The 25,575-nt window shown below is 38.6% G+C and overlaps 1 long non-coding RNA gene across 1 annotated transcript in view; it reads right to left on the reverse strand.

Annotated features, from left to right (window-relative positions):
- The window catches only part of LOC308058564, a 351,504-nt gene extending 326,176 nt beyond the window's left edge, over positions 1-25,328 (reverse strand). The window contains exon 1 of the long non-coding RNA XR_013925880.1: positions 1-25,328. This exon is cut by the window's left edge and continues 27,221 nt beyond it. This is a non-coding gene — a long non-coding RNA (uncharacterized lncRNA).
- Positions 25,329-25,575: the final 247 nt, after the last annotated feature.

A 25,575-nucleotide genomic window follows, 5' to 3' on the forward strand; every position in this document is an offset into this window, starting at 1 on the left:
ATGGATTGCAGAGGGGTCTCCCCACCAACCCACTCACCTTGATCTTACTAATTTAACAGGCAACATCTTCATGAAACAGTTTACAGCAGGACTGACAGTAAGGTTTATTTATAAGGGATTCTTTTAAAATTTATTGGTTTTAATTTTCTTTTTCAAAAAGTAAATAAATAAAAAAGAATGTATTCTTGCATCTTCCAATTTAAGCATATAGCAGCAATGGGGACTAAAGATCTCTTTCACAGCCATGAGCTAGTTGCAGTCACGTTGCTACACTTGAATCCCCCATGCTATGCTGTCAGTGACCTCAGTGGTGACCTGAAGTAATGGTTTTTTTTTTTTTTTTTTCTTAGGAGTAACAAGTAATTCAGCTTCTGTATTCTAGGCATTAGTTCTGTGCTTCTAGTACTGAACAGAGACCAGCCATTATACCAGGGAGTATTTGTTACGTCTTACACAGTCAGATTTTCAACGCAAGTTCATTTGAACATGTACACAACATGTGTACAGCACATGACTTACTTAAGGTGTTAATGGCAGCAGAGGTAAATTTATTTTCCTTGAGCACTGCAGTGGATTACTTGCTTTCCATAGTAATCAGCCCCACAATTTGGAGACTTTTGAAGAGCTTCTCTTACCAAATAAGAGTTTTCTGGGAAGAACATCAACTATTCCAGACAACAGTCAGTCAGTCCCAAATTGTATAATGAGAATTGTCATACATATTTACACTTGCTGTGAATACAAAGAAATGAGAAAAGAATAAAAATTCAACAGAAGCCAGAGCAAAATTTGAGGCCCCAAGTTTTGTTAACATTGGGTTGTTTTTTTTTACTTCTGGGTTTTTCATCTCTCTGTGCTTCTTTTGGAAGTTCAGAAGAAATGTAAGCTAGAAAGGTATATAGTGTAAAGCACCTAATGCTTCCAGTGGGATGAAGGCAAGTAGAGTTTCTGCAGATGTGCATGAAGATTTAATTGGAAGGCAGGTGAACATAAGTAAGGAGTATACGGAATGGGGCAACAGTAAACACAAGAGGACAGAGCTCAACACAGATTTAAGCACAACAGAATTCACTTTTTTTTCTACTCCTAAGATTTCCCACAAAAATGTACTCAGATAAACATTCAAAATTTAGGACAAACAGCTTGTATTTGTTGTCTAAACCATGATCTGAGAATAGTCATCAACACTATGTTCTTGTTATCAAAATGATTACACTTACTTATAACTTCTCAGTTATTAAATATTTGATGTATTAAATGAAATAAATTTGAAAGCAGGCTGCACATAAGAAAAGACTAATGTTTCATGTATTCACTGCATTATTTCAGAAACACAGAAAAACCTGTCTTTAAAAATACTTCAGTGGATGCTATTTGGATATCACAGGTCAAAAAGGTGAGCACTTTGTGGATCTGAAATGTAACAGGTCATGTTCCAAATTACAGATAAGAGATCTGGGGAAAAAAAAAAAAAAAAAAGAACAGGATTGGAGCTGAGCCTGTTCCCCTGATGCTCTATGCCATTTTCAATTTAAATTTCAAACACCTAACTACTACTGCTAAGAATGTAAAGTTTCTTAACTCTCTGCAAAGGAATCAGAAAAAGTGAAGTAAGCCTGCAATACATATTCAATAAAAATCAAGTATAAATGAGATCTCTGCATCTAAATTGAAAACCAAACAGTGCTAGTTTACTACTTGGTAATCACTACAATAACTACAGTTATTTACTACTAGCCTTTTCCTCAGGACAGTACATTCCTAAAAGAATACCTAAAACACGTACTTTAAGTGTTGCAGAAGTAAGTGGGGATTTTTTGCCAGAATGAAGTAGCAGTCTTTTTACAAATATTTTTTTGCTTTACTTCTTCAAATATCTTCACCATTAATACTATTAACTTTACACTTTGACCAGGAAGATGTATGCTTTGACTTTATCCTTTTTACACATTCCAAACAATGAGCTAGAGTGAGCTGTTTTCTATCTGCTGGCATAAAAGGACCCAAAAAAATATCCCACAACCAAAACCAACAACAAAACCAACCACCTTTCTCATTATTTTCGACAAAGTATCTATAATAGATGTAATAAGACTCAAGAATAGAAGAGAGTTTGGCCAGCAAGAGCAGTAGTTGGCAAAGCTGAAATGGGTATCCTTCCTCCTCACTGGTCTGCCGGGTGCTGCAGAGATATATACGATATCAGTTACAATAGCAAATGTTTTAGCTGGAGTATTAGAAGAGATCAAGACCTTCCAATAGCAGAAGGCATCTAGTCAGGAAAATAGACGCAAGGACTCAAGTATCAGTATCCAATTTGATACAGTACTAATAACCACCAGTGTTGCTTTGCTCAGAGCCAGCTGGGTCTGGGGCAAGACAGGATGAGTGCCATTGCACAAGACCATCTGGATGTCTGTCATTTATGGGAAAGATGAGTTAAAGCTGGGCTGGTGACAGAAAACAGCTACCAGGGGAAGCAGGGGAGTTCTGGGAGGCCTCTGCAGGAACACACTTGCTTAAGCCCAACAATAAAAGCTGGCAGAACCAGAAAGCACTTTGTAAACCTACAATGAGCGTAAATGCCAGATAGGACAGACAAGAACTAAAATTGGACTGGATTAAAACCACCAAAGATGTCTTAGGCAGAACTCTACAAAGCCCAAGTAACCCAAGAGCCACTACACTGTCTACCAATAATACCTCTTCTCTTAAAAATGCTCTGAATAAATAAATAAAGCCTGTCATGTAGCTCTGCTACAGAATTACTTTTTTAATGGTTGATTAGTGAAGAAAAACCTGAATTTCAAGCACCCAGACAGTTCTCTGCTCAGAAGAAGGAGCTTGATCTTAATGGGCTAAATATCCCTCGGAATGAGAGAAATACCACCCTTCTTTACCCAGTAATTGTATCTCATGACAAACACATCGGCAGACTTCTCTCAGGATCTCTGTGAAAGTAAGTTCATTGCCTAGTTGGGTGGATTTCTTAAATGATAAGAATCACCACAAGAAAAGAGACCCTCTTTTTGGCAAGAAAACCTAACCTCTTAAAATGCAAGGTGACCTTGTCATTTGTAAACTATCCTTGCCTACGATGATAAATTATAGAACATATAATGTGAGACAGTATTGCTTTACTTCATTTGCAGCCACCTCGGTCCAGAACTGCTTGATTTCACAGTATCCTTGTTTCCAATAAAAAGATGAACCATCTATGTGGATATAGAATAGTTCCTAACACAGAACAGAGAAAGCATGATATTTATTTTGTCACAATAAATAGATCCAAAAACCCAACTGAGCTACCTTATATGTCTCACTGAACTTTTTGATTCATTCCCTATAAGCATTCAAAGTAGTTTTACCCATCTAGCTATTAATGTCACCAGCGATACGAACTTCCATCACTTCCCCTTGGAAAGCATGCCATGGTCTGATAAAATCTTTATCGTCAAGATAATTTAGAACAGACATCAGGAAAAGTGGATTTTATTTCATTTTCATCTTATTGCACCTCACCCTCTCAGTTATTTATCTTCCTCCACAATGTTTTATATACTCAGAGTTGGTGACCATTATCTCCTCCTATTAGGTAACCGATTTGCATTTTGGGGTCTGAATTTTATATGCATTTTGTAGTCAGTTCCCACTGCAAGTGGAGTAAGCCATTCCATAGCTAGTCTAGGGGGCAGTAAACAACATGCTGCTATAGTTGTTTTCGGAGACAGATGCTGAAGTGTCTCTGAATAGAGTGATGGCACGAGTGTGCCAGGAGTTGATGCCCACTGAAAGCTCGGTTGCAAGAGTTGAGACATACACACATCCAGAGAAGAACATCACATATTGCTGCAAAAGAGCTTTGTGTGTGCATACATATCAAGTGCTGATGTGCCCCTAATCTGTGTGCCAGTAAGAACATGGAGCCTGAGTGCCACAGTTTTGTAATTGCAGTAAGGCATGTAATATACCACAGATAACTTATTGTGTGCAGTGTGTGCGCACGAGCCCATGTGCGGGTATATTTGAGATCTTAATGCAAAGTAAGACTGAAAATAGAAACATATACTCCAATGTCAGCCACCAGTGGACTGTGCAAAATAAATGAAGTGAGCTATTCTGTGATCAGCCTTTGTACGTGGACTAACATATCCAGTGTTTGGTGGGAGCACCAGCACACAAGGCTACACATACTTTATGATTCTGCATTATAGAATCTGCTACAAAATATCTACTCCTGTCAAAAAAATATGTTCCAGAGTCTAGATGATTTCATTTTTAAAAATATGTAATGTGTTCCCTAGCTCTTTTTCGTCACCAAGACATCTTAAGTAGCCCTTACCCCCCAAGTAGCTCTGTGCCTTGTTGGTATGTTTATTTGCATAGTTATGTTGAAAAAATAATCAAGTAATTTGTGTGGATGAAATACTTTTTCCCCCCTGCTTCCAGAGGGTTACTTTTTCAGCCAGATCTCTTCTTTTACTTAAGCTGAGACACAGGAGCTACAATGACAAAGCAGAAATAAGAGACCAAAGCAAAGGCTGCTTAACTATTGCTGCTGTGTATGTGTAGCACAGTCTTAGACAAAACTGTATGCACGCTCATGTATATATTTATGTCTGTCTGTGTAGGTATGTGTATATGCATGTCTGTATGTATACACTTGCATACACACAACTCAGTATAAAGCATTAAACCAATTCTAAACCGATTTCCCAGCCCCCCTAGTTCTAACATCCACACTGTAACAGACCTTTACCTCAATAGCAGCGTTAATTCTTCAGGGTCACCTTCTTCCCACTGTTTTTCCTCTATTCCCAACCTTCATAGTTTCGCAAGTAACTCGACAGGTTTGTCATCAAACTTTACAAAGTTGCCGATAAAATCCAAGGGAAACAAAAATAATTATACAATGCTTTATCCACATATTAAAAATTAAAACAAACGAACAAACAAAAACAAACAAACAAACAAAAAAACAAACATCCAAACGTTTTGTCTGTGAGAATAAGGAAAAAATGTTGGAAGGTTCCTGTCCAGGTCAGCACGTTTACAAAATATCTGGCAATGTCATCCTGACCTCTACTGGAAACCCCAAGTATCTGCAGGATAAAATCGTGGAACATCACTCAACGCAGAGCAACACATCATTCAGGGATGTAACAAGTATTTCCCCGCATCTTATCAACGTTAATTACGAGACACTACAGGGAATAGTAGTGGAGAGTTCCAATACCACCAGCAACTAAAAAAAAAAATAATATTTAACAATGTTCCAATATGGTCACTTCTACAGCTACGTACAGGATTTAATAGATGCACTCACTTTTAATCTGATCATTTATCTGTATTAATTTTTGCATGTCCATTAAAGTAATGGAAATATACAGAACTATGAATTAAAGTTGCAACAGGTACAAACGTTTACATCATATCATAAGCTCCTAAAGCCCTTAGTATTTAGCAGATTAATCGGAAATTCAGTGACATTCAGAAGGCAAGAAAATTACATTCTGCTCAAATCTCAGGTACTTATAAATGAACAATTAACCCTTTAAGGTTTGTACCAGAAAACACAAGTACAATTCAGCTATGACAAGTCCTGGAAGAGGTTAGAAAACTCACAGCCTGTAAACTGCGATTGCAATTTGTAGTTCCGCATTTCAACGCAACTGTACCATTTACTAACACATTGAAAGTGACATCAAACCTTTTGGAATGGTTGTACTTAGGCTCATTACTTTTCTCAGTACATAAAAGTTATATAATAAGCTTGTGAGAGGCTCATAAAACTGTTCTGTTTGGAGCAATTTTGGTGTTTGCTACTGCAGTTGTTAAAGATGAGCCAAATTTAGAATTGCTCTACTCCGCTTGTACCAGATATGTAGAAAGCTGAAGCTCACCATCCCAGCCTGGGCTTCTCTTGCAAAATCAGTAAATACTAGGTGAGATCTCAGCTGCTGCAAACCACTGTAGCTCCAGAAACATATATGAAAAGACATATGCTCCCCAGCGTTTACAGTTTTTGCATTTAGGAACCATCTTTGCCTCTGCTGAATTCACATAGCTTTTTTTGGATAAAACAATAAGGAACTTTATTTTAGTAAGTGTTTCTTAAGACACTCTTATCAGGACCACTTACAGTGGCTTTCCAGACAATAGCCTTCTCACAGTTCAACCCTGGCCAGCAACCAAGCACCACGCAGCGGCTTGCTCACTCCCCCTCACCCAGAGGGATGGGCAGGAGAATCGGAAAGGAATGTAAAACTCAGAGGTTGAGATAAGAACAACTTAACAGGTAAAGCAAAAGCTGCGCACGCAAGCAAAGCAAAACAGGGAATTAATTCCCCACTTCCCATGGGCAGGCAGGTGTCCAGCCATCCCCAGGAGAGCAGGGATCCAGCACGTGTAACAGTTACTTGGGAAGACAAATGCCACAATGCCAAATGTCCTCCCCTTCCTCCTTCCCCCAGTTTATATACCCAGCATGACGTCCCATGGTATGGAATATCCCCTTGGCCAGTTCAGGTCAGCTCTCCTGGCTGTGTCCCCTTCCAGTTCCCCGTGCCCCCCCAGCCCTGTCCCTGGCAGGGCCTGAGAACCTGCAAAGTCCTTGACTCAGTATGAACATCACCCAGCACCAACCAACCCCATCCGTGTGCCATCAGCATTGCTCTCACACCACACCCAAAACACAGCCCTGCTCCGGCTACTGAGAAGAAAATTAACTCTGTCCCAGTCAAAACCAGGATAACCCTCCTTTAAATCATTGCCCTGAACACAGGCAAAAGTAAAGGTAGCTGAATGTGAGGAACAGCAAAGGGAAGATTCAGTAGGACTGAAACACAAACTAAGCCGCTGACACCAGTGTCCCAAACTGCGCAGGGAAGTGTGTGTTCCGCACACTATTAATCAAAGCCACCTGAAGCCATCTTGGCTATGCAACAACACAAAGCCTTGGTACAGCAAAGTGCATAGTCAGAAAAACTAGAATTTGGCCTGCTGCAGTGAAGCTGAAGGCACCAAAGCTTCAGCCGAGATCAAGAACCTTTCTGCATAGGGGCATTTGGCAAGAATAGCATTCAAAACAGCGTTATTTTAAGAGAACAGAATGACTGGATGTAACCTAATATTTAAATGGCAGACATTTGGAGGAGCACATATCAGTGCATAACCAAACGCTGCATATTCTAAAGGCAAATCTAGCACTATGGAGGCTGAACTGGCAGTGGGGGAATATCGCTCCTGCCATTACAAGTTACAGAGCATCTCATGTGCCCACTTCCTTCTTACATAACATAATGTGATAAATCTGCTTGACATAAATCAGTTGTGGAAAAACACAAGCTTACTAAATGCATTTTTAAATCAAGGGCAGGATTCTCCCTCAGTACTAGATCAAAAGCTCAAGTTATATTTAAGCTCTAATGAGAAGCAGCCTTATTTATTGGTGGTTGGGGCACAGGGCCAAGAAAGCTTCTGTGTTCCAACCCTGCAGCATGCCAAATACTTTACAGTTTTGGACAAGTCTGTGACTCCATTTCTCCATCACATAACCAGGGATTATAGTATTTGGTTACCTTATAATGGCCTTAGGAGAATATATACAGTCCTTCTGTGTTGTATTTAATAAACTCCTACCCTACAGGATCTGTAATCTAAATCTAAAAGTTTTCAGATCTAATTGAAAAGAAAGCACGGGAAAAGATGTGAAATAGGAAAAATAAAGTGATTATTACATTAGAATAATACAATTTCAGTTCTGATGGTTTACTATAAAAACATCAGTAAGGGAGGGTCAAAGACCCTTTTTTCTCTAATCAGCACATTGTTTAGCAATGGGGGGAAAACAAAGAACCCCCCAAATGACAGGCAACAAAAAAGTGAGTTACCCTTGATTCTTTCTGTATCTGTAAGTTTCATCCACAACAGCTATTTTTTACAGCAAATTATACCTTCAGCAACCCACAATAAGGTTCAATGCCACTGACGATATGGCTTGGTCTGTATGCCCCTCCCCCTTGTGCTCCAGAGGGAGCGATTTTTGTAGGAACCCACTGGGAAACAACAACAAAGCCAAATATTTGCCTGGGAGAGAAGTAGCATAGGCACTGTGGCTGTGGTTCTCTGTCGAGCCACTAGCCACTCCAGAGGGCACAATGAACAGGTATTACTGCCAAGAGGAGGAGAACATGTCCAGGAGCAGCTCTGTGTACTGCACCACAGGCTTGAGTGACACACACCTGATGTGCAGCTCATACGCATCCACAGATCCACAGCCAGCATCCCTGCAGTGCACATGTACACACACTGCCTCTGGCCCCAAAAGCAATAAAGCCTCCAGCCAAGAACACAAGCATGGGCTCAGTCTCGCTTTTCTCTCAACCTGCTGCCGATCCAGGTGAGAAGAGAGGCTTTTCACCCTATGCTACATACAAGGTGACTTAAGAGCAAAGCGTGCCTTTTTCAAAGGACTTGCGTGGTGATGCACTAAGGACACACCTGGCAGCTGGGGAGGCGGGAGATGTGGGAGGCATGTACAGTGTGAGCCAACCACACAAGTTACGCTCAGGCACAAGATTTCTTATGGAGTATAAACAGGTGCTAAATCCATATGCTTTTAATAACAAACATGTTTATGATGGTACTTTTCACACTTTATTAATTGAAGTCTATCCAAGCACCCCCATGACTGGCATTCCAGTATCCTTATAAAAAGAGGGACCACCTCTTATGGTGAAGTCTTCATGTGCCTTTTCAGGCTTTGAGAGTCAAAGAATCTCAAGAATCTACGACAGTTAAATTTTACTGCATGCAGCACAGTAAGAGAATAAGAAAGGAAAAAAAGTTTAACTTTCAAGTCCGAGTATTTGTAGTATTTACATTTTGGAAAATAAACCAACTTTTCCCACATTCTTCATTAATTTTTATACTCAATGCCACTTCACAGTCACATTATCTGGAATCAAAAAAGAGGTAAGGCTCAGACTTTTCTAAAGAGACCTTTGAACTTGCTGCAGCATGTATGAACTCAGCTCTTCAGGTGTCATCTAGAAAGTAGATGTATTTTCACAAAACCTCAGTGACATAAAATAGAAGTGACCTAGCAGAATAAGGGAAGACTTTGAGTTTCAACCGTTGTAAGATCTTTTGATCTAAATTCTGTTTAATTCTTCAGAGCAGGTGTAGAGAGAAAACATAGCTGCATATCTAGATTCAGAAGTCCTAGCATGAACTATAATATCTTATTTTATCAGAGTAAATAGGAAAAAAATTGGAATAGAGAAGTTAAAGCAAGCACACCATCCACATTTTTAGTTTTGACTCTCTTTACCTCTTTATTATAACACAAGACATTTTAAGACATTTAACAAACCTGCAGAATCTTGAGTGCATCTTCTACTCTAAAAAATCCCAAACCATCACCAACGAACAACTATTTCTTGAACCGAAACAGTTACTCCAGCGCAGAACAGCAACAGGGTTTCCAAAGATGTAAATATTGAGTTTTCTTGCAAGTCATCGTTGCTTATAGGCAAAAGTTTTAAACTACGGACATTTGTGTTGTCTACCAACAAGAAGCTAAAATTAACTTGTAGTTTGAAAGGTGCTTGACCAACAGGGTCAGTCTTTATTTACTTTGGCCTACTGATATTTAAGATGAGAGAAAAACATGCAATGATGACAAAAACGTGTTATAGTTTAGAAAATGATTGTTTTTAGAACTATTCTAATCTTCCAAATTGCTTATCCCCAAAACTATTTTCAACTTTAACTTTATTCCATTTCTGAAAATTTACAAATGCAATGGAAGTGTTTAATAAAGTAGTAAGTGATAAGAAGGAAAAGAAGTGATGGGCAAGGGACACATTACTAGAAGAAGTTCAAAAAGTTTGGAGACTGTGTTTCATCAGTCTCTTTATAAATGTGATGAAACCAACTTGCTTGCACAAGGGTATTGTGAATAAAAGATTCTCACAGTCTGCAAGATAAAGATTCTACAGAAGCAAAGGTCATAATAGTGAACATACAAGGAAAAGAAAAGATTATTAAGAGGTAATGCATCTCTTTGTCTATACAGAACATAAATAAAATTCCTGCCGCAAGTTACGATTTTGACATGAAAGTTCTTCCCACTATTGTGCCCAAATGCCTATTTAATGGCAAAGAGACTAACAAAGACTTTTGAGGTTGAACAAACATTTCATTCAAAGTCATGCTTTTTATTTCCAAGGATGAGGTTTTTTTGGTTCTAGGGTGGTTTTGTTGGGTTTTTTTTTTTCTTTTGCAACAATAACATTTGAGAAAGATACAGATAAATATTCTAAACAGATCAGCTTAATGAAAGAGCAGTACTTATACTTTGTATACAAGTGACAACCAACTTAGAAAAAAGAATAGCATATCGTATATATCTGTTGTGGTTTAACCCTGGCCATCAACCAAGCCTCATGCAGTCACTCACTCACTCACTCCCCCCGCAATGGGATGGAGGAGAGGATCGGAAGAATAAAAGTGAGAAAACTTGTGGGTTGAGATAAAGACAGATTAACAAGTAAAGCAGAAGTTGCACATGCAAGCAAAGCAAAACAAGGAATTAATTTACTACCTTCCACGGGCAGGCAGGTGTCCAGCCACCCCCAAGAGAGCAGGGCTCCATCACGCATAACGGTTACTTGGGAAGACAAATGCCGCAATGCCAAATGCCTCACCCACCCACCCAACCCCCGCCCCCTTCCTTCTTCTTCCCCCAGGTTATATACTCAGCGTGACATCCCATGGTATGGAATATCCCCTTGGCCAGTTCAGGTCACCTGTCCTGGCTGTGTCCCCTCCCAGTTCCCCGTGCCCCCCCAGCCCTCTCGCTGGCAGGGCCTGAGAACCTGAGAAGTCCTTGACTTGGTATAAACATGACTTAGCAACAACCAAATCCATCAGTGTGACATCAACATTGTTCTCCCAGCAAATCCAAAACACAGCCCTGCACCAGCTACTGAGAAGAAAATTAACTCCATCCCAGCTGAAACCAGGACAATGTCATACTTAAATAGGAAAATTTTCTTTCAGGTTAAAACAATGAGACCCAAAGCTAGAAGCCAAACCACAGTTCTTTATGTACCAGCTACTAAAATAAGATGATGGTTACGTCCTAGAGTGACCCTTTACTGGTAGGACTCCCAAGCCGAACAAAAATTTTCCAACAATTCACTGATCATGCTATGGATTTAAACCACACATATAACCTGGTGAAAACAGAGAAGAGACCCCTTAAACTCTACACTGAAGGTCAATGAGATTCTTCCCACCCCTGCCAAAGATTTCTTATGTTATCTTTGTTTAATCAACCAGAAGCAGATTTCCCAATATCCAGAACTCAAAATCCTCAGCCTGTATCTTCCAAATATTGAGTGTCCATTTGGTGAGTGAAAGACAGAAAGACGTCCACAGGCAGCCTACTGCCATGGGGACACTTAAAGTTTGATTGTTCAGCACCTGAAATTGTAAACTTTTAAATATCTAAAATCCTTGTGTTGCTGTCATGAAAATTTTATCCCTAATATATTTTTTGCACTTCTTTTATTGTCTCTGCAAAACAAACAATACTATTTTTTTCACCCCTCAAATAAAGTCTTGTGTAATTAGATTATAAGAGGCTCAAGTTTTGTGTCTTTTCACACATCTAGAAACTGAGACAGCAGAACCATAATTCTGGCTGGAGCTTTTAAACACAACAATAAAAATAACCCTCCAGTCCTTTCTATATATTATTTTTTTCTTAACAGTCAGTTACTAGATACAAAGGGAATTATGTAAGGCATATAATAAACCAGAATGTTTTGACAGTGGAAACTGATAAATTGTTTCAGTCTCAGCACAAAAGATGAATAATTCCTAACTGGTTACAGAGTATATGCTATTGACAGAAATGTTCTCTATCAATTTAACTGCATTTTAGAGGACAACAAAAGGCTTTCTAAATACAGCTGTATGTTCTTTCAGAAAAAATGTGTGATAACGAAATGTTACAATATTTGCCAGTTGTGACTTGGTGACAAAAAGCTACATGTCAATGACTATGTTGTTGAGACTGGGAAAAAATACAACCTCTGAGCTTGCACAGTGTTTCTCGGCCCAAGGATACACAGGAGCAAACACAGACCTCCAGCCTAGTAACACATTTCGGGCAAACCTGAAATGCTGTGAGGCTTTCAAAGCCATTGACTTTGCAGGCTGGTTTAGACCACTTTCGTAGCTCCAGTTTAAACACTGAAGGTCAATAGGTCCAATCATGAAATAAATCAGTGTGAACTTCAGTACAGATGACTGGACAGAGCCTATAATTAGCTGTAAGGACATTCAGGGTAAGCACAAAACGGTCCTAAGAGCAAATCTGCAGGCAACCTAAAGCTGACAATGCTTACAGTTTCAAGTGTACAGACTTGCCTGTTATTTCTGTAGAATGCTATTACACAGGTACTAGTCCCTTTTCTGGATGTGTTCTATTTACAAATCTGCTATAATATTTACAGCATCTGTCTCCTCCTCAGGAGGAGTCAGGACAGGGAGCCTCTAAAGAAATGCAGTTCTGATTGTAGAACTCAACTAAAGGATAACTACCCAAACTTTCTAAGCTTTCCATAAAAAGCGGAAAATCATATGTCAGAATCATAGTGATACCTTACCCCAAGTTTTGCAACTATGTGAAAAAAAAATAAATAATAACAGCAGGTGCATCATCACCAGGCTGTTCATTTTTTTCTTAAAGCTGTATCTCCTTCTCACAACTTCCCACATAAATCCCATAAAAGCAACAGATTCGGTTTTGCTTCATCGTTATCACTCTTCCTTTTGCTCTCCTACAACAGCTTTACTCAAGGAAATATCAGTCAAGATACTACCTTTCAAAACATATTTCCATGTCTGAATTTGAATACTCAGAAGTAGAGGTCTGCCAAAAATGAATCCTTAATACATACACATAATTCTGAGCAGTGAAACTACCAAACCTGAAATTAAAGGCACGCTCTGGAAGAAAACAGGTCTTTTTGAACACTCAGATGCATCAATTTGCAGACCATTCTGATCATCTTCTGGAGGTTGAGCACACTTTCACTCCTAAGTGTTATGAAGTGGGACCTTAAAGCATTTTCAATGGGGTTGAAAGTATATGGGAAGCAAACAGATCAGAGAGCATTGTACAGAGAATGTTAAGAGGGTAAGTTGCATTCATGTCACAAAGCATTTTCACTTTTATCAAGGAATCTAAGCTGTAGGCTTTTTGCTGTCACTAAAATATAGAATTTTTCCTGAACTTCACATTTGAAGAACACAATGTTTAAAAAGCACATTAAAACCAGCATCAGCAGCCACTACAATTTGGGTTTTTTTGAATCTGAGGGAAGGGGGTAAGAGCATCTATTACAGATCACATAAACCATATGAAAAAAACCACCATATCACCAGATAGGGACTTTATTCAATAAAATTCACATCTACACACTGAGATAAGTCTTATTTAAATTGTGTGGAGCCACAGAAGCAAGGCTCGATTTGATAAATTAAAGTTGGATCTTACCGCTGTGCAGCTTGCGCTAGTCCCTCCTTTCCCACTTGCCCCTTTGGTCCCTGGAGAACAAAATGAACTCATTTTATTTACAGTATAAATTGTCCTCCTACTGAGAAGGACAACATTGAACCTCTCAGCAGAGCAAGTTCATTACATTATTTATAGTCCAATTTTAATAATTTAATTTTTCATAACCCACTGAGAAAAAAATTAACTAAAAAGACAAGCAGCTTAATTGTCCCAATTTTTCCTTCTGCGCATTCTGGAGGTAAATCCCCTGGAGTTTACCATCTCAGGAAGAAAAAGCTAATGCTCCCCCCAAAGAGAAGAACATGCGTGGAGGCTATCTTAAGAGTATGATGTTATACCCCTACAATACTCAGACTGCTTTCAATGCTTTCTGAATTGCTAAGGAAAAAATAAAACTCACTTCATCCAGGTAGCTCTAAAATACATGCACATACTTTTTTAGACAGCGAATAATTTGTTGTTACAGGGGCAGAGTTATGAAATCAAGTCTCTTGTGAAGAGCCACCTTTTACATAACTAAATCAAATCCTCAGTTGATCATCCACAAAAAGGAGCGAAGATCCCTATTCAATCTTTAGGGCAGCATTTTCATTTTCTTCTTCTTTTGTTTTTATAATAAGCCACAGTGTCTTTTTCTGCAGAAGAGAGTAGTAATACCAACCCTATTTTACACATAATGCAAAAGCTCCAAAACACATCTATTGAAGCTTGCACAGAAATGCTTGTCTCAATCATTGTGTAATAATAATTTAAAATAATACAGACTAAAAACTGCTGAGCAACCCTTTACAGAGCAAGGAAATGCCAGAGAAGCTTCCAGTAAATGATGCAAGAAACAAACAGTTAACCAGTTTGTCTACATTTAAACAAGAATAGCCTTCCCTTTCTTATGTCTCTGCCTCAGTTATAAACCTAGTTTTAAACCCAAATGGAGTATTTTAGACTAAACTAAAACACACCTGATTTATGAAACACAGTTTAAGCTACATCATCTTGAACAGGCCAGCATTAAAATATCTAATGGTGACTGGTTCATGTCATTTACATTTTCCCCTCTGAGGGGAATAAAGATTTACAGGGCTTCATTTGAGTGCTGACTTTGAATACAGAAACAATTGAAACCCTTTCAACACAACAATGCTGGTCGCAACGGCTTGCAGTATACACAACATTTACAATTACTAATGACTGATTATCTACTAATTAAATATAAGTGGTATTGCACCCTAACCAATGGCTTTATTGGGATACAACATTTCTTTATTCTAAATGGTAATTACTGCAAAGCATAACTTAAGGCTAGATCTACAAACAATACGTGAAATTCATCTGTTTGTGTGGGGAGAAAGCTTTCTCACCGGAGTTACACACTTCAGTATATGATTCAAGACAATCACCTTACTGAGAAGGCGAAGTCTGAATATCAGCGTGTAACTATTTAGAGCTAGGTAAAAGGAGATGTTGAAGAAAAAACCCAGCTCTCTAATCTTGTGTCTCACTTGGATATTAGAAATTCTAATCAGAATTTCAAGAAAGTGCCTTTGCACACTGGGGAGCCAAAGCTGAAGAAAACACAATGAAACATTATGTCTACACTTCTTCCTGTCTGAGTCTCTTCTTGTGGCTTAAGACTTGCTGGCTAATTGGTCCTTAAAGACAGCCAGTCCCTTATCACATGCTTTTTTCCTTCTAATGAGTTTGTAAATTTTCATAAAGTTTTCACTAACAAGTAACACTAGAGAGGGGGCTGTGTTTCATAGTAAAGAGAAGAGTGGTTTCAAAAATGCAAGGAAAATTGTCAGAAGCTTTGGCACAGGTTTACTGTGAATTTTGACATAACTCTCAAAATATTTTGTCTCATTACTTATCAGTCATAAATTCAGTTCTTCATAGGAACTTAATATTTCTCTATCCTAAAAAAGCACAGTGAAGGCAGAAATTAGGAAAAGGGCTCAGGCACCTCTGCAGCCTTCCTTCCTACATCATAACACACACAGGAATGCTAAGATTGCAGAGGGATGGGACGGGAGGAGACACTGTCCAACCAGGAAAAGCCTGGGCACAGGAGCCCAAAAGACACGAGGATGAATGGCAAATAAGTTTGTTGAATCTTGTGTAAGAATTGGAGCATTTGATTAAAGAATGCCAAATGAAATAATTCTTCTAACCGTTGTTTTCCAGAGTGGTTCATATTGTACTGAACAAAAACCTCAAAAATATATCTGCTTTCAAATAAAACATTTTTATTCTTCCCAAAGTCTTAGCTGGAGCTATTCAGCTTTCTGAACAATTCCCTGATGTAATCTTCCTCACACCAATTGTGAAAAGATCTCTCACCCATATTAACAACTTCATACTTCGATGGAGTTTTGAAGCAATTCCTTATTTCTTCTACATAAGGGCAAATAACTAAAAATAAGCATTCCTTGGCTAAAATTACATTAAAGCACAATGTACTCAAATGTTTCTCACTTAATAGATAGAAAAATTTACAAGAAAAGGCAGGAGAGATTGAGAGAAAGAAAAATGAGATTTTAATAAAGTGTGAAGAACAGCTTAAAGAAGGGAAAGCTACAGTTTCCTAAGGAAACAAGAAAACTAAGTGTGTGTGTGTAAATAGCAGAAACCTATATAGGGAAAAGGAAATACAAGAGAAAGAAAGGAGTAGGTTTGTTTTGCTTTTTAAATACACATTGATCCCCCCCTCCCCCCCCGAATGATACTCTAGGTTCACCAGTAATAAACCTATCTTTCTGATAGGTTTACATGCTGGTTTTCTTTTTTTTATTTCAGAACACAAACCCATTAAGATGCCAAAGTAGTCCCAATTCAGTCTGATATGCCAAGACCTTGTCAGTAGTCAGTACAGAGAATTTCTCTGTAGCATATAAAAATAAATATTTATGTCTCTTTGTACCAAATCTGGTTTATGTCATGCTTATAGTTTAATTATTAACATGAGTCTGAAGGATTAATGCAACAGCAAGTTTCCTAACTTACAAAATATCCTATATTTTACACCAGGGTTATACAAAACCCCTCTTCTAAAACAGATACTGACAGAGACTAATAGTAGATGATGTAACTTAATCTCAGAACCTCGGTGATGTCAAACCTCTTGAGCATCATATACAGTTTATGGTACAGTATTACCACAATCCTTCAATGGAATTACAGTTTTGTAACTAATCTCTTCCTATCAGTTACACTACACAGACTGCAAAGCCCTAATACAAAGAGACCATAGGTGTGAATGATTGCACTTGAGTCTTTTCCCCCAACCGTATTTCCAAGCCTGAGATTGATAAATGGCACACCAGTTATAAATGGACAATAGGGTCAGTGGAACTAAAAGCTGAGAGTTCACAGAAGAGTCACAATTCTTAGGAGTTCGGGAAAAGGCCAGAGACTGACGTTGCAATGCTTAATGATAAATTGCCAGGGTTGTTACACTCCAGTTAGAGAAGATCGGTGATGGGCAAATAACCGTGGCAATGTGAATGCTACAGCCTCAGACCATCCAAATAACCTTATTAGTCTGTAAGCTTTATAGTTTTCCTGTACTGGTCTAAACTTTTTCCATGACAGAAACTGAATAGCCACAAATATAATAGCCCCAAGAGGCTCTGGCAATAAAGAAATTAATCACATGAATTAAAAATAAATCGGTCACATCTACACTAGTCCACATGATGACACCAAAATCTGAGAGGAGAGGGACTTTGTCATTGTGTCTATATACAAGTCATAGCAGACTGAAGGCCAAATCTACTGACAATTTAGGTACCTGAAGTAGGAAAAATTCAGGAACTAGCATTTAGGAACAGAAGTTCAAAAAGCTGACTCAGAAACAAATCTGCACAGACACCTGAAACTGCCTGTGCAACTCAGAAGTGGAAGCTGACAGCATCTTTATACTGTGGAAAGGGTACAATTCTTAGACCATTTTCTCAGGCATTGAAAAAAACGGGTTCTAGACCTCTCTGCTACTCACAATCCTGGTGAGCACCCTGCACACCAGCAGCACTTTCCATCCTGCACTAGTGTACACTCAGGAGATGAGAGCTGATGATGGATCTGGAAGGAGTGCCATTCCCACGCAAGAAGGAAAGGTGGTTCCCCGGTACAACTCCAATATTACTTCTATTTTTTGAACAGACATGTAAAAATAGTCACTATAGTAAGGCCTGGAACAAATCTCCTTCTTACTACATAAGATACAGATTCTAGATAAACTAAGTTGGAGAGATTTCCAGACATCTCTAGAAAACATTTCCTGAACAGACTTTCCAAGGCCACATTTCCAGGGTTTGTTCAGAGCTGGAGGCACCAGATTCTCAGAATCTTCTTATGTCATGATCTTATATGGCTGAATTTGCAGGACCAGGGTCTAAAATTGGATCTTAGAAGTGCTCATGTACTGTAATATACAGAAAGATTTGCATTAGGAATTAAATTACACGGATTTTCTAAAACCTTCTCTCCAAAATCAACAAACTTAATCTTTGCTTATTGCTTTTTACTGTGTCTTTGCAATAACAACATCAACAAAATAGTTCTATGTAAAATATTTTTACATAGAAGTTTGAATAGTAAAATTAGAAATATATTTGCCAGAAGACTGAGGCAGAACATGAGGAAATTTTACATGGAATAGCTATTCACACTACCTGAAAATATTCTCCAGAGATGTATATCAGTGCCTACAATGAAATTATATAAAAGAGAAATAATTGGCCATCCTCACTTTCGTATTATAGACATACATGATGGATTAAATGTGCTAGTAATGCTAAAATAATTTACCTATAAAACGAATAATGAGGCCACAACATTTAAAAGAACTTGCTTACTTTTAAAGACTAGAGTTGCAATGGGAATAAGAAACGCTCTTCACAACATCCAGAACATTGCTTAATGTTATTTTAAATACCATTATTTGATTTTCCCTATCAAATCACTCCTTACCATGGGACTCACCCCTTATTTTTAGATCTTAACTTAAAAATAATATAAATGTTCTTGAGTAAAACATCCATAAGGCAGGAAATGGGGAAATTAATTCCCCATCTCACTTACATATACAGACTGAACACAGAGCCTTTATGTGCTCATACAACATTTGCTAAATGAGCGTTCACTCCGTCATTAGAAATACCAAATGGCTAGCTGTTCGGTTTTTCACTACAAAGTCATTACCCTTGGTTCATAAAGTTCCTGGACTACAAATTGCTGGAGGTTAGGAAAATATTCTTGGGAAATATCCCTGTATGCTGATACATTACACATTCTTCCTTAAGGATCTTCTACTGGCAACTCTCAGAGATGTAGCCCCAGGCTATGTGAGGTTGTGTTACAGCCCCACAGGGCTATGCCAATAATACCAGAACTGTAACTAGTCCCAGCATCACAAACACTATACATGCAGTTAACACTGCTTCCTTTGTTCTCATATGTCAGAGAATTGTATTTACTGTACCATTTTTTTCCCCAATATGCTTTGGAAGACATGCTCATCTGGATGTAAGGAACATGCTTTCATCTAGTTGTATATTTTGGCACCTAACAGTATTTAGACGTAACTTTTCCAAATGAGCCTACTTCAGAAAGCAAGCAAGCCTGATTGCTCTACAAATTTCCTGTGTCTTAAAATGTAATTATTTCATTTAATTTTGTTCCAATCACTGGCTCCCCTCCTGAAGCATGCCTGAATACTCACCTGGGCACAGCATGGGCAAATGTTATTTAATCTGATTCCCCCACTGTTTCAAAGCCAGCAGCATGGGCATGGCAAACAAGGAGGTAAGGAGCAGGTGGCAGCAGTTTGATGAGAGGCCTGGAGCGGACAGTGAGGGAATAAAGCAAGGAGGAGGCAATAATGAAAGACAAAGAGAACAAGGCTGAACTTACGTGGATGTCTCCAGACAGATTGATCTAGAATAGGATAGTGGCTGCCATTCACGAAGAGAATGAAAACCACGGAAATAAGAATCCATTGACAGAAATCTACTGTTGGGCAGTCATCCTTTCCTCAGCTGACCACTCTGTAGCTCATTTAGTGGGGACTGCATTCATTTTGTAGAACAGTGAATTTTCAATACACTGTACATGGGGTATCATTTACCTTGTCTATAACCCATTGCTGCCTTTTGCACTTCCCTCCTTTTCCAGTTCCTTCATTATCTACATACCTTCCACAGCAAAGCTGGGATCTCACAGACAGCCTAACTTGCTACACAGCCCTAATTCACTCCTTGCAGGTGATCTGAGCAATGCAACACATGACATTTAGCAAGTATTCCGCAAGTGGCAGAAGGTAAGAGAGAGGCATATGGTCATATGTCTGTTTGACCCCATCAATACTCCAATGGTATTATTGCAGACTGCCCTACAAAGAGAAAACCTGTGGAAGATCAAGATTTAAACAACAAAAGTCACATCAAGACAGAAACCAAGGGCTTTCAGAGTTTGCCATTTATTCACAATTACGGACCCAGACAGATTCACTTCAGAATACTGCAGCTCTCAGAGCACATCTCCTAGCCATCCATGATACAGACCCACAGGCCTGATTTGCCTGAAGTGGGTTTTACATGGAAGAGAAATCTTTGCGTTCAAGTTTTTCCAAAAGTGAATTCTTCTCAGTGATTCAGAAAGGGTGTTTGAACCTTCGTCTCCAATACCTCAAAGCTGTAACTTGATCACCAGCTATTTTGGAGAACAGCACCTCCAGCTCTGCTGGAGCTATTCCCCTTTGTATAAACAGCGTGAGGAGATCCTGCCTGGACAGCTGGCGTCAAGCAGGAGAGACAGCAGTCTCATTCTGAACGGCAGCTTCCCGACAGGAGTTTTCATAACAGTGTTACTTGCTAGTAGTTAGTCAACAGCGAGAATCTTTTTCTCTTCTCTTCCACCTACACAATGGGTGGCCAGGAAGATTTCTTATGAATCAGAATCAGATCAGATATCTTTAACTAGAAAATTCCCAGTCAGTTCCATTTCATACAAGGCAGACAGGGGACAAATGAAGAACTGTGCGGGCATCCTGACAATTCCTCCCTAGAAGCAGTCTGTTCAAATGAAAACGAGAATTCAGCTTTAGGGAGGTCTGGTTTCTCCTCGACAATTTCAACTTCTGAGACAAAATTAGCAATTTTGAGAGCAAAGATCAACTTTGCTTCAGAGTCTAGACATCAGAAGCTGGCAATTGTTGCAAGGCAAACACCGAACTTTGAAGTCCTGCACTTTGATTTAGTAACGCAAAAGCCCTTATCACTCACACTTCAACCACAGTGACTTTCCTCCCAAGTGCGGATTGCACTGAAGCTCTCTTGCAAAAGACTCTGAACTTTATCTTCCATTTTGAGAATACTGCTCAAAAAAAAAATACAATTTGGCACTTCAAAAGACACATTTGATTTGTCCTGGTCTCAAATGATTGCCCCTTGTAGCCCTTGAGCAACTGAAGCTTTGGGAACATTTAAGAGAAATGCTCGAGCACTGTGTTCACCTGGTATCAGAGAAAGTAGTTAGTCTGAGATACGGTAATTCCCATTATCGTCTTCTTTGCAAATGTGCTACTGCTTAGCAAGACGCATAGCTTAATTCTCCCAGTCTTGTTTTTAAACTGTGGTACCCAATGTAGTTGATACTGAAGATGCAGAAAAGGTGTTTCCATATATTTCTTTTCATTAAATCTGAAGAAAGTAATAGCTGCAGCTATTTTGGGTAGTAATAGCTGAAAAACATAATTAAGCTCTTAAAGCTTGTGTTAAAATGTAATTTGTTATTCTTAAGAAAACACTAATTATCTTTCATCTCAAGGAAATGTAACGTGTGTGTATACACACATACATATGTATGCGAATCTACAGATGCTGGTTTTCCTTTTTTAAATTTAAGTGGCAGCGTGTGAAAACAAACACACTTTGGTGTCTATATACTTATGCTCTAAAATCATTTGCCATCTTTGAAAGAAAAAAGCCAAACAACAACAGAACAACCACCTTAGACTCAGAATTTCTAATATTTTCCTGCTTTTCATTTAAAACACTTCATTATCTACACGGCTTTCTATTAGGTTCTCAAATATGCTCCATCTGATTTAAAACCTTATAGCAAGGTTACCAAGAACAGAATCAGGTCAGCACACTAAACTAGATTTTTATTTTACATCGGCTCCCAGGCAAATCTTCAGATTTTCCACGTTATTTACAAGGACATTAAGAAGGTCTTGTTCTTTCTGCCTCAGTGATTTATTCTTCCCATATGTAGATGTAGTAATTCTTTAGAAGCTGGTTAATTATACGTTCTAACAATAACAATAGGATCTTAACAGAATAATTTTGATTTACCAACCTTATAAAAAGTTTGTCTTTACCTTTCAGAATCTGATTTTACTATGGGATGTGGTAAGTTAGAATAATAAGTCATAAAATACATTAGCTAAAAATGTCAATGTCTGACACTCCAAGATACAGCTGCAAATATAGTCAATGCTTTTACATGAGTATTTGACAATTTCTTAAAAAATATTTACAAAAATAATTTGCAATACCAGAAGTATCAAAACTTAAGCTATTATTAGAAATTACTTGGTGAGAAGAGATACTCTTAAAAAAACACCTACTGGTTTTGTCAAATACAATTTGCATAGCTGCAGTACGCTCCCATACAAAGTTTTGTTAAAAGATGAGGGAAAACAAGATCTTCATTGAGCTAGGTTTGTTCTTTTTTCACTAGTATGTGTTTTGCATTCAAAATAGGATGAGGTTTTCTTCTAAATGCTGCTAAACTTAACCTCAACTATGAGATGAAGTATTAGGGTGCAGGTGTCAAATTTTGGAGGTGCTTCTATTCAGATATTTTACACTTGGACTATGTAGACTCTTCATAATCTTGACTTAACACAAACCACAGAACATCTGGAACCACATGTGTTTTGCTGACTTGCTTCATGCTGTATTTAAATATTTTAGGGGTCACTGGTCACCTCAGCTGTTCACTGTCAGAGTTGCAGCCTGGTGGCCAGAGCTCTGTCAAGTTGTTTCCCCTGATCAGGAAACAGCTGAACAGCTTCTGCCTTATCTTTCTGTTTGCAGAAGCTTGCACCAAGGTACCCGCTCATTCTTTCTTAGAGGACTATGTATAGATCACACAGCTTGTGCAGACTGAAGCACTGAGCCTGCAAACACACTGGTGCTTAAAATTGCACATGCGAGTAGCCTCAAAGAATTCAGTCACGTCATAAAGATAAATAATAGGACCAGTATACAGGACGTGATATAGCACATTATTACCACTAGAAAAACTGTCAGAAAGCATCTCCTGCACTCTGCCTGCCCTTTCCAGTATTCTTCCCCATATCCTCTCTGCTGCAGAAGACTTTGGTTCGCTGGGACTATTAAATATGACATGTAGTGCTATTCAGTGTGAACCTGATGATTCCCCTCTTGCAGAAAGTTGTAGGTTGTTTGTAAAAAAAAAAATTCAATACTTTTTTTTTTTTTTTTTCATTGAAAATATCTGATAGATCTGGAGCAGTTACCCTGACTTACTGAGTTTATTGTTAGAGGCAATAGTGTTACAGCTTTAGGCAGTGAATTCAACAGGAGAATTAATTGTTTACAAAAGCTTTTAGAAGAGAAGAGAAAAGCTTTTAGAAGAGAAGAATCCCTACAGAAAGGGGTAATATGAGATTTGCATGAGATGAAGAGCAAATGGCAAATACACCAATGTGTTCTGAAAAATATTTAGGTTAAAACCAGAGGCATCTTCTTCACAAAGCTATTTCCTAGGAGGGTGCTGTTTCTGTGTGTACATATTCCATTAGGTACATTGAAAAATTCAAAATCTTATCTAAACTGTAACAGTGTATGCAGTTAAGGAATATGTTCTATAGCAAAGATGCTACTATTTGTTAACTTAAATGTTAATCATAAAGTTATAACTTTTCACACTAGAAAATGTCACACCAGTAGGCGGTCATATATATAGTCCATTTTTGTATGTCATCTTTATCATCAGACTGGTAGTAACCAGAATGCCAGTACTAAGGTCCTGTAAAATAACGATGACAAGTAAATCCTGCCACTCTTGCTGCTACCATAACAGGTTCAGCAGCATGCACAACTGGACACTAACCATAAACCCAAACTGGAACAGATTTTTTCCTAAGCTGCTTTTGTTTACATTTAGGAAAAAAAAACCACCTGTTTTTTTAGTTATTTGAAGCTCAACAAAAAGTATTTAATATTCTCCCTATAGTACCTGATAGAACATTTATATCAAAGATACCATTGTCTTGGCTGAAAAATCCCTTAGGAAAAGTCTTACCTTACATGGAGAAGATAAATTAAACCCGAGTTTGCAGCTTGAGACTTTTTTGTTTTGTTTTGTTCTTCTAAGGATGAATTTATCTCTTTTCAGTTCAGTACCTCTGTGCTCTCTTCTGACCTAATTTTGTCTGTGATAAATGTCAGAGTTTCAGTGGAGTCATTTGAGCTCCTGTAAGAAAAGAACTGAAGTAAAAAATAAATGCATTCAACATTCCTGCTCTGACAGATTGCTTGTCAGGACACTAAAAGCCTTGAAAGGCTATAGGTGAGGTAAAGCCCCAGAACTGCCATTCTTTAGACAAAATTGCATTTTGGTTTTCTACTAATTATTTTGTATTAACATAATGAAGTTAAAGCTCATTCAGACTAAGCAGGTCTACAATTTGTACAGGCCTGATGCAGGCTGTTTTATAGGATTCATTCCCAGGGGTATTGCATGGCTAGAGGACAATCAAATTAAATTTCTGTCTTGGTTTAGACAGGAGAAAGACGACAAATGCCTTGTACTGAGAGGCACTGCAAAGCACAGCTGGCCAAAGAAGTTCCTTAATATAGCTACTTTCTATTCCTTCCCTACCCAAGCACCTTACAGGGAATGTTCTTCTGTTTTTCACTTGCCGATAGAAGGTCAGCAAATAGCATAAGAGACTGAACACAGCTGCATCTACTCTTACAGAAACAGGCAGAAAACAACCACAGAAGGTGCAGGGTGGCTTTACCTCCCAACCCTTCCAGGTGGATCCCAAGGTGCAGTGGAGGACCCTCCATCAAAGCCCATGTTGCAGGATAAGGCAGGCAGGAAAACTCAGACACATCAAGTACCAAAAACATAAAAAGGGCTGTACTGGCCAGGGCCAAAAGCTCTTCCAGCCCCACACCCAGCCCCTGAAGCTATCCAGCAATGAATCCTAAGGGAAACACAGAGGTAACCATATTGTAATTTTGCCTCTGCTATATGGTCCCAGATTCTGACAGCCCGTAAGCCCCAGCCTTGGGGCTTACAGAACCAGCAGGTGTTTGTTTCCAAGGCTACCAGCAACATAAAGGCTCACTGGTCACCCACGCTAAAGCCCTCCCAGATTTATAGGACTTATTTAGCTCTATCTCAACAAGAGAAAAGTCCCTCATAGAGAAAAGATCTGAAGAAAGTAAATGAGTTAATCTCATCACCACACAATACACTTAGGGAAGAAGAGTCTTTCTCCAGAAACTGTCCCCAGGTATGTGACACCTTATGAAACTGTGGGGGGGCCAACAGTTAAACAGTATGTGGCTACACAATATAAATTATCTTAAGACTTAATATTATAACATAACCTTTGTTAAAGAGTTGTTTACAGTAGAAACTGCACATAACTGAGCTATTTTAATACGATGATCGGGTTCACTGATCCACTGCAGGTGGATTCACACCTACGCTGGATTTTTCACTGGGACCCCTCTGTTCTGCAGGAAAGTAGTTTTAACTTACCAGAAAACATGCAAGTATATGAGTATTCTTCTGAGGTCTCAGTTTGCCGAACAGGCAAATGTTTTGTTATTCAGGGCAAGAATACATAGTTTCATCTCCTATTAGCAAAACCCCCCCCTAAACCCCCACAAGATATCTTACCTGAAGCACATGAGAACAAAAGTTGGCAG

This window comes from Falco punctatus (genome assembly GCF_963210335.1).
Source record: "Falco punctatus genome assembly, chromosome: 2".
Lineage (NCBI taxonomy): Eukaryota > Metazoa > Chordata > Aves > Falconiformes > Falconidae > Falco > Falco punctatus.